The following is a 12,033-nucleotide window of genomic DNA, read 5'->3' as shown; positions in this document are numbered from 1 at the left end:
GCCCATGCGACGGAATCCAGGGCGATTGGAAGATGGCGACGAGGTTGTTTCCTCAGACAGTATAGACTTACTGATACACCCACCGCGGTAAGTTAGTGGCTATGTCGTTGTGCTGCTGACTCATAGGTCGCCGATTCAATCCTGGCCGCGGCGGCCGCATTTCGATGAAGGCGAAATGCAAAGGAAAGAAAATATTCGTGTACTTATAGATTTAGGTGTACGTTAAAGAACCCCAGATCGTCAAAATTAATCCGGAGGCCCCACTACGGCGTGCCTCATAATCATATTGTGGTTTTGCGACGTAAAACTACAAAACTTAGTTTGGCTTTCTTTAACTTAATGGTGCGCAACCCGCGTTCGTCTTCTTAATCCTAACCGCCGTGGTTGCTCAGTGGCTATGGTGTTGGGCTGCTGAGCACAAGGTCGCGGGATCGAATCCCGGCCACGGCGGCCGCATTTCGATGGGGGCGAAATGCGAAAACACCCGTGTGCTTAGATTTAGGTGCACGTTAAAGAACCCCAGGTGGTCAAAATTTCCGGAGTCCTCCACTACGGCGTGCCTCATAATCAGAAAGTGGTTTTGGCACGTAAAACCCCAAATATTATTATTATTATTCTTAATCCTCCATTCTTGCAAATAGGCACCTAAATAGTATTAATACTGATTTCTGGCTTTAATATTTTTATTGGTACTATCAGTGTATACTAGAGACGTTTAGAGCATTGGCGGAGCAAATGCAGGGAGGAGATTAATAAAATCGGAGTCGTTGCCAGCCTAGTCAATTGTTACGATATAAAGTTAGATGTTTTAGTGACAAAGGAAGGATCGAGATCAGATAGCCAAAATGCTAGACGGCGATAGATGTACGCAGTACAGCCCGATTTGAGCAAGCAGGCTGAAGGAGACTATTTGTCGCCGCCACGTTTCGAATGGGCGGCCTAATCTGTCGATCTGGTTCGACTTGATATCTACCGTTTGTGTTTCTGTAATTTGACATGGCGACACACGTCCACGAAAAGAACAGAAGCTGTTCGAAATTAACGTAGAGCGGCCCCTCCCAAGTATTTTTATTATTACATATGGCGCATGTGTTGCCTTAGCGCCAAACAACAAACTAAGAAATATTGCTGTTGCTCAGTTGTACGAAAAACATTGTGGAGGGGTGACAGCCTCCTTGTCAACAGTTTCGTGACCTTCCAAACGAACGAAACCACTCGGCCTCGATCGAGACTGGAAAGTGAGCAGATATGCTCAACGCTTAGTGCTTAACGCTTAGTGCTTAATGCTTAACGTAGCTGTAGCTCTCACTCGTTTGTACAGTCGCCATAACTTTTACGTTATAAAAAAAAAAATACGAGAACTGGACGGACATTGGCGAAGACGATTAAATTTCGCCGAGGTACGTGAATGTATTCCTAAGGCACGTTGACCAAACTTTCGCGTAACGAATTACACGTAATGAATTACTCGTAATCGATTACATTTCTTGTTAACTCGGTAACTGTTAGATTACATATTATGGTAAACCAACTGCATGTAATCAGATGCTTTATTGGGGAGTCAAGCTGGTGACAGGAGATGCAGCTTTTAAAGCTTGAATTTGGCAGGAATTTGGTCCGCGGTCGTCCAACGCGGCAGTCTCGTGCAAGCACCTGTTTCGACGGGCAAACCCGAATTTCGCACACGTCCCTTTGAGGTGCCTTTTTTTTCCGCAGCGTTCGTAGCCGGCGAGGGTTGCTACTCAATTCTTCGCCAAGCGCGGACTCTGATTTCTGTCATATAAACAAGTTTCTGGGCGTTTAAGCATGCATGTTCCTGTCCGTCTGCATCGCACGCGACTCGCGTACGCTTATTTTGGGAACGCAAGAGAAACGGCGTTTTGAGGGCTTAAGGATAAGCAGTTATATTCTTAATTACATTACAGGTTTATCCACTTTTTCAAAGAACGTGCAACCTACTAGTCGCATCGCCTTATGATTCCTTGGTTTAAGTCTGTAAATGGCTAACGAGTGAAGAGAACCGTTAAGATCTCCACCACATGTTGACCGACGACTTGAACCGGCGTTGCTATGACTCCACACCGATGGCTCCTTCGGAAGTTGTTGCCAGCAAATCAGCTGCAGACGATTCCTTTTTTTCTTTTTTTAGGTTTTGCCTACCAGAAGCGTCTTCCTCGAGCTTCAACAACAATGAAGCGCTACTATCCATAGAAGATCCAGACGAGAGTAGAGCGGAATGGTGCTACCGCGATGTCTTGCGTAAAGTGTTCATATGCTGCAACACCGCCATTCCTTCCAGGGCCCCTATCGAGCGAGTTTTACGCGTCGCTACTGACATCTTTAGAAGAAGAGAAGGAAGACGGGCGGATGAAAAATTGGAAAAACAATTGTTAGTGAAGTGGAACAATGAGTTAAGGGCTGCAGCGATGCACTGAAAGAGCCAGGCCCGCATGGTTTCATACGGGGTGATCATTTCTAATAGTTCCGGAATTTGTGAAATAATCGCCTTTTGCAGATAACACAGTTGTAGTCCTTGAGCAGGATTATTCAGGGGGGCGGAAATTACTTCAGCAAGAAATCAAAACACACATTCAACTAATATATAAGTTCACTAATTAACTTCTTAATTAACTACCTTACGGCAGATATTGCAATTTGCGAATTGTGGCCGGCGAGTATGCAAGGTGTATACACTTGGAATGAATTTACAGAATGACTCCTGTTTGGATATATGCGCATTCAAACTCGCTGTAAAAATGCACTGCAGTCCCACTTACTTTGTTTAACAAAACATTATTTTATGCATTGAAGCACAAAAGTAACTGGAACGACCATGTATGTCGTCGTCCCACACTTTGGGAAATAATATCTCGTAACTGTAATCAATTAAATTTTTCATTGAAGTAATCGTAATTGTGTCGGTTACCTTTTTTCTGTAACGTGTACAAGTCTGACCTTAACTAACGACCTTTTTTGCTCGTGTGACTGTGACCTCTGTGTCTGTGTATGTAGATACGGTGTGCTACACAAATGAATCACTATTCCGTTACATTTCAGTTTAATTTCTCATAATTTATTGGCCACGCAAACCTATTGCAAGTGCTCGTGTAAGTCACTCTCTATAAAAAGTGTACGGGCTACGTTGTCTACGACAGCTAGGCTGGTTACACACTACGGCCTGTTTGAGGGAGTTTCTGTGGTATGCCATAAGTTCCCAGTTCCCTGAGGAATGAAAAGAAATCCAGTAGCCTCCATTTATAAGTACGGGTAGTGTCAGAGTGCCACAAGAACTGCACCACACAGCTGAACGAACGGCATAGGCTGTACACTCGTTGATCCAACAAAGTGTGCTCCACCAGTTGTTGCCTCCTGTGTTGCGTCTGTCAAAATGGAAATACCTTTCGTATAAAGAAACATCGTTTCGCACTTCTTGTACTTTCTTTTATTGCAAATGATGAATTTTTGTTGATGAATTTTACTAAAATTTTACTCACCCCTCGCCCCTACAAACCTGACCTCATAAGAGTTCCTCTTTGTGAGCGCATAGCATCATTATTATTATTACACGGTAGTCTACGAAAAGTGAGAAAAAAAAACGTGTGTCGCCATTTATGTGTGGGCGATTGTCACTAGTGTACTCGTAAGGCAGCTTGCGCAGTTCAAAATGAAAAGAAAACAATTGTGCGTTCAACCAATCCTATAGCACTGTTGCCGACATCCATCTCCGACATGCTCCATACCTCCCTTAAAGCTTCTACGGCGCGACATTGGGACAACCCCGAACATCGACAAGAGCGCCTCCATAGACTTGACGCTGGATTACAATTCCGGCTTCCACTTCGGTTGCGGAGAAGCCAGGAAACACTCATTCATCGATTACGGCTGGGTGTGGCATACACCAACCGATACCTTCAAAAGATTGGACAAACACGGGACCCTGAGTGTAGCGTCTGTCACACTCTCGAGACAATAGCTCACGCACTTTGCGTGTGCCCTCAATATGCGGCCGAACGAAGAACACTCAAATCTACAGTTGACAGCTTGGACTCCCGCCCCTTTTCAGAAGAAAAGCTTTTGGGCGCGTGGAGGACTGTTCACTGTGACCAACATGCCATAAAATCACTTTTGAACTTTTTGAGTGAGACTGGTTTAGACGATCGCCTCTAGAAGCTGTGAGACGTGCAGTTAGTGCGAAATGTGTTTGCGCAATAACTTTTTGTGACAAGATTATTTTTTGTATGGACAAGATTGCTCTTACGTGTATTGCGTCTACAGTGCGCATCCGCATATAGGACAACGTGTATATAGTATCTCATTGTACCATAACAAATTCCCCCGCCACCTACCTTTCCCTGTATTTCCCACTTCCCCTTTCCCTAGTGAGGAGTAGCAGGCTAGAGGCACGCTCTCCAGGCCGACCTCTCCTCCGTTCTCTTCATTAAAATCTACTACTCCTCATGACGCCAACTGTCTCCTCTCCAGTGTCATCCGAAAATTGACAGCACAGCACTGGGACAATCCGGATAATCGCCACAGACGACTCCAGAGATTGGACCCTCCCATGACTTTTAGGCTACCACCGAAACTTCAACGAAGCTGTGCCAGTCTTCTGCACAGACTAAGGCTGTGGGTAGCGTTTACGCGCGGATACGTGCACCTCATGCGACGCACCGAGTCTCCACACTGTGAGGTGTGCAATGTGACTGAGACAATAGGTCATGTGCTCTGTGACTGCCCTAAGTACGTGGAAGAGCGTGAAAGGTTGGACAACGACCTTACGTGTCTCGACAGCGCACCGTTGTCGGAGGACGTTATTTTAGGCCCTTGGCCAGATCCTCAATCGCGTTTCAAGGCCATTCAGGCATTACTGAACTTTTTAAAAATAACGGGCTTGGGTTGCAGACTTTGAGCATGCCAAATTGCTTGCGATATGTTCTACTCCTTCCTTCTATCGTCATCGTCACCCATCATGCACCTCTTCCCTCTTTCTTTCCCTCTTTCCCTTCCCCCAATGCCGAGTAGCTGGCTAGAGGAATATACCTCAGGCCGACCTCTCTGCATTTCATATCATTAAACTTCTCTCTCTCTCTCTCTCTCTCTCTCTCTCTCTCTCTCTACTCCTCCTCATCCTCTATCTCCGATTCTGCAGCAAGCTGTTGCGGGCAGAGTTGCTCCAGCTTCTTTCTGTTTGCTCGTGTGTGTGCGTGTGCGTGTGTGTGTGTGTGCGTGTGTGTGTGTGTGTGTGTGTGTGTGTGTGTGTGTGTGTGTGTGTGTGTGTGTGTGTGTGTGTGTGTGTGTGTGTGTGTGTGTGTGTGTGTGTGTGTGTGTGTGTGTGTGTGTGTGTGTGTGTGTTCTGCGAAAAACTACACTGAAATGCACTAGTCTTTTTTTTTTCAAGATTGCCTACTACTTTCTACGCAATGTACTACTTTTTCAATGGACAACTGCTAAAGCACAATGCACTTTTACTGCGCACAGGCGACCAGCAATATGTGCGTTTCTTTCTCTCTGTCTTCTTCTTACGGGGGTGGGGGTTGAGCAAGGTTAAGCATAACTAGAAAATGCACACTGAACACTTCAGACTTCAGGTACCATATCTCCTATGAAGCTCTTCTAAAGCTTCTAAAGCTGGCTTAAAGGTTGAGACAATGCGTCGTTTTAATATTTACAGTGTTCGAGATTCACTGTGCGACGTGTGGCATTTTCGAACCGCGCACTGCGCCAATAAATTTAAGGGTCATTGTAGTGGCGTTACTGCTGATTTGCAGATGGCATAGTGTAGAACTATAACAATGAGCACTGGATCGAAGCCGGCGAAAAACTTTGTCTAAAATACCTCTTTTGCCAACATAAAGAATCTATAGATTTATGTTTTTTTCCAAGCAAAAATCTAGTCCTATTTCTTTGTACCCAGGGGAAACAGTAGCTGCATGGTTTGTGTGCTTTATACATCGGGGTTTATTTCTTACACTGATGGTTCCATTATGACTTACGAGACATGCGCGACTTATTTCGCTAATTTCTACACGTTGGTATTTTTAGTGCGTTTTAAACAGAAGCCCCCGATCCACTGCAGTCATTCGAAAACAATGTTTAAAAATATATATAAGTGCTTATTTATGGCTTTGTTACATGGCAAGCAAGTTATGCAAAAAAGCTAGATTTCTGGCAGCGTCTGGTTGCGGGTTGCTTCTGCTCCGGGTCCATTTGACCTGTACAGTTGCATTAGCTGCTCGGCTTTTATTCAGGGATAAATTAGGCGCGTACGTCAGTGCATTAATCACCATAGCAATTTTCTTTATCTGCATAGTAAGTTTCCTGTTTTATTGGCATTGGATTGCACGAGAACGATGAACTTGTGAATTGTCACTCGCAATAAATGGGCAAGTCACAGCTCGTTTCTTGAATGCAACACACTTATGTGCATGTCTTCTAAAGTGACCTCTCGTGAAAAGAATGAGAGCTTTGAGCCACTAGGAAGAGTTTATTGTAGCGCTATAGGCTGTTGAACTAAATTACGTATTTAAAAAATTGGTGGATACCTCCTATACCCTGTCCTTTACGAATCATACGCATCGCATGAATACTTATTTCCTAGGTTTTCTGCTTTCTGTGCTTGACAATATAGCAAAAACACTTTCTGAGCTCCAGCCAGAGCAGAAATATTATGGGAGAAACGCTACAAAAGCAGACGACTTCGTTGTCAGCTTCGCACCTCAACGTTGTCTGCTAATCGCGCCGTCTGCTGTTTACAGGACAGCACGGAACCCCAAGTCGCCAGCACTAAAGCTCTACTATTGCATTGACAAATGCGGCCGATAACTCGAAGTTGTGAATTCTCGCGAAATATGTACAAAAAACCGCGGCAAGAGTCAGCCCGCTCACCTTACGACATGTTGTCCCGCGCCGGCATCGTGTTGCCCTGTGCGACCGACGGCCGAGTGACGGGATGATACGCCAGGTGACGCCACTGACCAACCAACGATTACTGTCGAGAAAATAGTTCAGGGAAGCCTGCCCCCTACTTTTCCCGTCAACACTTTCCCAGGCGCTGCCCCCATATTTCGGCGGCCGGACATCGGAGATCGATTATGCGTAAGGCCAGCCGTCTGCCGCCAACGGTGACCCGATATGCAAATTGCGTTCCGGTAATGAAGACTCTGCAGTTTATAAATTACGTCAGGTGCGAAACTGCGCCTCAAAATGAAACCGCTCTTTGCGACTAAGCATGAGAAACTAACTGACAAAAGCGTCATCTGTAGGCAGAAATTGTACACATATTCTTGACAATTTTAACAAAGACTACATTTTATTTGTTGATTCAATCGTTTAGAGATAGCGCGCCAGCTTGTATGCTACAAACTTAGAGGCAAGAAATTGTTTAAGATTTTGTTCTAAAGTTGAAAGGAAGTCTCGCAACTTACTTCATTGACAAGTCTCGTGAATACTGCATGCGCTTCCATCTCGTGAGCTGTGCGGGAAACGGGTGGGTCAGTTCACGTCGTGTGTACTTCGGCGGTTCTGTTCGGAAGCCGTCACTGCTTTATTGATGTATTTCTGTCTGGCACAGGCGATGGGAGCGTGTCGGCGCCTACATTTCCGCCCTTTGCGCCCGTTTCTAGTCTGTTCTTATACACCGCTCTTTGTGGTACGGCTCGTGTTTACATGTCCCGGGCACTACAGTCACTACAGTGCTGCTCGATGAGCGTGTTTGTGGACAAGCAAGGAAAATTGATTGGCTGGTGCCGGTGACCCCTTTATGGTGGCGTTATTTCCGTAAGCGCAGCCACTATTCGTGCGAACAGCGTTGCGTGATTCTTGTATAAATTAATTACGTGGTATTAACATTATCTTTATTGAACTAACTGTAGCCTTTCTTTAATTACTCTTGTGACAGGCATTGAAGATAGGGTTGCCAGCAGTCGAGTGTACGAAGTCGGGGACGTCGGGGCGGATAAAGGGGGGGGGGGGGGCGGAGGGAAAGCTACGACTGGCCGTGTCAGTGCCAGGAGCCGCCAGTCTGTACATGTAACAAAACTGGACTCCTTTTTAAGCCCTACCATGTCGCGATTTACGACAAGAAAGGTGCACTACAGTTGCCTAACATGGCTGTCAATAAAGATAGAGGTACAGCGATTCGTTAGGGCGTACAACAGAACTAGAACGATGACATAAGCGAAATTGACCGCCTCTATATGTTTATCACAATGCAAACGAACATAGACACACACACAAAAAAAATGGGCACACGTACTGTCAGGCATTATAAAAAGGAAGTCTGGTCAAGTTGTTGTTATTCAGCAGAAAAAAAAGTAAGTAGGGACATTTGGCCGTCCCGACTGGGTAAAATTGGGATACGAGGCATTTACTCAAAAATCAGGACTGCCCCGCTCGATTTCGGATGGTTCTCAAACCTAACTGAAGGAGATAAAATGGGCTCCGGTATGGACTGATGCCCTACATATAGTCAATTACAATTTACCCTTGTAATTTCTTGTCCTTGCTTAACTAGAGAATGCACAAGCGCCGGCCTAATTACTTACCTAATTATATTAAGATAAGTAGCTTCAAGAAGGAATTTAGCATGCCTTTGGACGAGATGTGCAGCAATCGTTCCGCGAAGACATATTGGGCACAACTTCAGCGAGCACTTTCTGTGTGTCACTGCTCACTGCGCTACAGCAACACTCCCATAGTTGCATTAAAGAGAATGAAAACTCCCAGCCAAAAATTTATTTTCAAAAACTTATCTTTCGAAGGCCGACCAGTTCTTCCTTCAGAGGTGAGATGGCGTGAGGCGTAGCAGTGCTTGTGCGTGTTTTGGGCGCTTTGACGGGCAGATATCTGCCGAACGTTTTACCTTTGGCTTACATTGTTGTACGTTTACTAATAATTTTTTTTCCGAATAATTCTGACGGTTAATCAACAGTAATTCGAGAGCGGAACAATACGTACATTACGTACGCGACATGGAGCGCATAAAAACAAGGGGGGAGGGGGCGTATCCAGGTCAAATAGGATACTTTAGTGTACGATGCCCGTAAGGTAAGGACATGGACTTCGAGCCTGTTAATGGGTGGCATAGAATATCATGTTACGGGGTGGTGTGGCATGGTATAGTTTAATATGACACGGTATGGTGCTATCAACTTTCATTTTTCCATTCATGTTTTTTTTTTCACATTTATGTTCAGATGGCGGTCGACTTCGCGAAAGTTGAAGATTAGTATATAGCTCCGTGACGGGAACTGACTGACGTCGATCCTCGCCTTTCACGCAGGACTGACGTGATAATAACGATTGATTGATTGATTGATTGATTGATTGATTGATTGATTGATTGATTGATTGATTGATTGATTGATTGATTGATTGATTGATTGATTGATTGATTGATTGATTGATTGATTGATTGATTCGAAGCAGGGTCGAGAAGAATAAACGACATCGGCAGCAAACGTTCCGCGAAGACATTGCGCCCAACTTCATCGAGCTCCTTCTGTATGTCACTGCTCTTTCCACTGCCTAAAAGCACATGCGAAAGGTGCGACTCTACCACTTGTCATCACCGTCTGCCCTCACAGCGCTTTTCCCTCTTGACGCATACATTGCACCGAATGTACTCATCCATCTTCGTCGCACTACACGGGCAACAGCAGCAGCAGCAACAACTATACCAAACTGGCGCGCATGAGTCACACGCGTGACTGAGACTCCCTCCTCCGGCGTGACGCCGGTTACGTCAGACTCTACGCAAGCATCGGATATCAACCTTCGCTCTCCCCTTAAACAATCGAGTTGGCGCACGTTAAGCAGCGGGGCAACTGTATCGCTAGATTTCTCCGCAACGCCCGCCACGCTCTCTCAAAACCGCACTCCGCCAGAAACAGAAGTCCCGATACACCGCCGATAGAAACGGAACTTATTATCTGCCGTCGTCTCTCGCTTTATCGCCGACGGCGCGAGCAAATAGCGGCGATCGAGGCTGCTTCGGCCGTCGCCTCCCATTTGGTCTCGCACGTTGTACTTCATATGCAAGCTTCCGCAGCCGGCGAAGCAGCAGTGGCAGTCGAAGGGACGACAGAGATCTTCCCTGCGTGCGCCGATCGTCTCCACATCTCGTTGGCTGTGTTTGGCACCCGTCGTTGTCGTCGACGGAGCAAAGAAATCTGTGTTTCCACTTTTTTTTTTCGTTATATTTCCGTTTGCTGCTCAAGAACGTGCGCCGCAGCTGTGGTGGGTGTGTTCTGAGGGGGGAAAAAACATCCGCGACGTACTCGCTCCCAGCACGGACGTGACGACAGCGGCTACTTCCAGCAGGACACACAGGCGTCGTACACAGAAAAGGTAAAGCGTGCATAATGGGCTAGATATATGCTGTCGTCTGTTCGTCGTACCCGTGGCGCTCGATCTGATCAAAGGTATAAAGTTCGCCCCGAAAGAAAAAGTTGGTCAGATGTTGAGGCCCTGCGAAGAGGCAAGATTACGTGCACATATATACGAGGGCGCGACACTATTTAATTCTTCAGCTTTTGCATACAAGCTGCAGTGTACGCATTATTCGACGTCAGAAGAAACGTTGATGCGCAAATTAACGGGCAGTTTTATGTAGTGTTGTTGAGCGGAAATACGGGCGTGAAAAAACGGGACAGGACAGCGTCTGCCCTGTCCACTCCGTTTCTTCCCACCCGTATTTCCGCGCCCAACGACACTACATGATGCACCAACTGGCTCAACAGTCTACGCTTCTGAACGAGAGAGAGAGAGAGAGAGAGCAAATAATAAATGAAAGGTAGTTGTTGCGGTCGCCGCCTCGAGAAGACAAGTAGCGGAGACTTTTTTTTTTTTTTTTTTGTCTTAGCGGTATCGTCGAGATGATCTGCTTATACGTAGAAGCTCGCGTGATGGACTTTTGCGGGTATTAGCTGCTCGTCCCTTAGTCCACCTACGCGGGAAATCCGCGTCCGGTAAAGTCGTACTCCTACGTTGAGACTTGTGTTGATTTATTGATTCGTCGATTGACTGTGTTATTGGAAAACTGACGTAACCGGCTTTTCCGCAATGTTTGCTTGCCGCGTATAGAGAGCAAAGTGCCGAAGATAAAGTAAAACGACTAATTTAACCTAGTCCACTGACACGGCGAGAAATAAAGAACAACTTGGCATTTCTAGCAAATTGTGAAGACGAGTTCACTGCGAGTAAGAACTAGAACCCGAAGGGCAAGGAGATTTTTCATTATTGCAAAAAAAAATTAATATTTCATCTGCATAGCTGCTGCATATGGGTAAATGCGGCCCGACATTATGCATGCTTACATTGTCCTTGATTTCTGTGCTGCTAGGCTAGAAGATTAAATAGGGGGATCAAGTTTGCCAGTCGAGCTGAATTTATTCTGTTGACGAAATACGGACGTAATTTTATATGCAGTTTATGCTCCCCACGGTTAAGACGAACTCCAAGCGACAAACGAAATATGTTTTCGTCTTATCAGAAAGAAGTTCATGGAAACAGGAGCCATCAAAGGAAACAAATTCACTATTCTTGGTGCACCAAAGCGTTATAATCAAAATACATGCAAAAGGGCGAAAAAAATTGCGGATCTCTGAACAATTCAAAGCACTGGTATATGTACTCTTATTTGAGTCGTTCAGTAATGTTTCCTTGATAGCGCATTACAAATCCGTTAGCTAGCTCAAAACTGACATTGCACCTTTCTGCTCCAAAATTAAATTGAAATCTGGCGTTTGGTGAAATCTGGTGCCAAAACCATGATTTGATTGTGAGGCACGCCGTAGTGGGGGACTCCGAATTAATTTTGACCACCAGGGGATCTGTAACGCCCCCATGGGACACGGGTGTTTTTTTGCATTCCGTTGCTCCAAAATCCAACGGTGCCCTCCTGTCGGAGCAGCGTGCCAATGTACTCGGGGCATTATCAGCTGCGTCATACGTGAGAACAACTTGTTATTGCGGCCCATGGCGATGTGCTCACTATCTGTATCAGCCTACAAACTGGACTTCAAGGACCTCCTC

The 12,033-nt window shown here is 45.7% G+C and overlaps 2 protein-coding genes across 3 annotated transcripts in view; one reads left to right on the top strand and one right to left on the bottom strand.

The window, feature by feature from the left end:
- The window catches only part of LOC142574675 (uncharacterized), a 107,234-nt gene extending 100,108 nt beyond the window's left edge, over positions 1–7,126 (bottom strand). Inside the window, exon 1 of the mRNA XM_075683710.1 lies at positions 6,886–7,126. The gene's annotated coding sequence lies outside the window, so the exon portion shown is untranslated. The remainder of the gene's footprint in view (positions 1–6,885) is intronic.
- LOC142576155 (ATP-dependent translocase ABCB1-like) overlaps positions 1–12,033 on the top strand; it is a 221,568-nt gene that overhangs the window by 78,347 nt on the left and 131,188 nt on the right. The window contains exon 1 of one of the 2 annotated variants that reach the window (XM_075686123.1): positions 9,827–10,347. The exons of the other annotated variant lie outside the window; for it this stretch is intronic. The gene's annotated coding sequence lies outside the window, so the exon portion shown is untranslated. Of the gene's footprint in view, positions 1–9,826; positions 10,348–12,033 lie in introns of those variants that run through there. 2 annotated transcript variants of the gene reach the window in all.

The sequence above is a fragment of the Dermacentor variabilis genome, chromosome 3 (genome assembly GCF_050947875.1).
Source record: "Dermacentor variabilis isolate Ectoservices chromosome 3, ASM5094787v1, whole genome shotgun sequence".
Lineage (NCBI taxonomy): Eukaryota > Metazoa > Arthropoda > Arachnida > Ixodida > Ixodidae > Dermacentor > Dermacentor variabilis.
Note: the sequence above shows the minus strand (reverse complement) of the source record. Positions and strands in the feature narration are given on the sequence as shown.